Here is a 1,242-nt window from a genome sequence, read left to right as displayed (position 1 = left end):
TCCCATCCATGATGCCCTCATGGGAGCTGGCAGAGGTGATGCCCTGGATGCCTTGGCCCAGCAGAGGTTTGGAGGCACAGGAGCATCCCTGGGGTCGGGAATGAGCCAGGGGCAGGGGACAGGAGACAAGGAACAGGATCCTCAGCTTTGCAGGGCTGCAGACTAACGGGGCTGCCTGCTTGGAAAGTTTCCGTGCGAGCGGCATGTCCTGCTCCAGGTTGCCTGGCTGTCCCCACAGGGCTGGGACTGGCCACAGCCCTGCCCATGCAGGGGAAGCTGCCCCAGGAGGGGACAGCCCTCGGGGCTTGGAGACAGCCCAGGTGCTGGCTCACCCCAGGGGTTACCCCCTCCCGTCCTACCTTCCCTGCAGGTTGGGCTGGTCCTCATGTCCCCAGGGCACAGCTGGGAGCTGCTGTGGGTGTGACGCTGGTGGTGGGCAGGGGGCTGTGTGGGGCACGGCACAGGGGGATAGCCAGGGGACCCCCACACAGGTGGGCTCACGGCATCCCCCGGTCCTGTGAAAGGGGTGGCTGTGCAAAACAGTGCAAAGCCTGGCCTCTGTCCCCTTCCAGATGTGCCCCCTTCGTGGCTGCTACCCCAGACACCTGGGGGCCCTGGCTCCCTCCTCTGGCCTCTGGCCCTTGTCTGGGGAGATGTGACCCTGCTGTTGCTGTCAGCCCCACTGATGTCCTGCCAGCGGCACCTCCTTCCTGTCCCCTGAGATCGCAGTGGCAGGAGGTGGCACGTCCCAGCGCTGTGCCTGAATCTGGGCACTGCTCTCTCTCCTTGGGCTCCCATGAGTATCGGCTCTGCCCTGGGGAGTGCTAAGCGTGCGCCGGGCCCCACAGGGTGCTGGGGTGCAGGGCAGGGTCCCCAGCCCCACGGGTCTCCAGACAGATGGGTGACCTGCTCCTGCTGGCTGCAGCTGGCTTGGTGCACCCCAAGGCACCACCTGCATCAGCCTGTGCTCCTGCACCCCCAGGGCTGGGGTGTCCCTGTGCCCCTTGTCTGGTCTGGAATGAACCCTGCAGGTCCAGGGCCCACTGTGACATCTGTCCCTGAAGGTGCCACCCTTGCGTGAGGCGGGATGGGGGTGATGCAGTCCAGACAGACGGCAGAACTGAGCACGCCGTGGCCGCTGCCGTGCCTGTGCAAGGCCATGGCTGGGTGTGACAAAACACATGTGGGAGACAGCTGTGACGCAGACGGACCAACCAGTTGCATTGTCCCCATCTCAGCGGT

This window comes from Fulmarus glacialis, unplaced genomic scaffold (assembly GCF_000690835.1).
Source record: "Fulmarus glacialis isolate BGI_N327 unplaced genomic scaffold, ASM69083v1 scaffold18021, whole genome shotgun sequence".
Lineage (NCBI taxonomy): Eukaryota > Metazoa > Chordata > Aves > Procellariiformes > Procellariidae > Fulmarus > Fulmarus glacialis.
Note: the sequence above shows the minus strand (reverse complement) of the source record.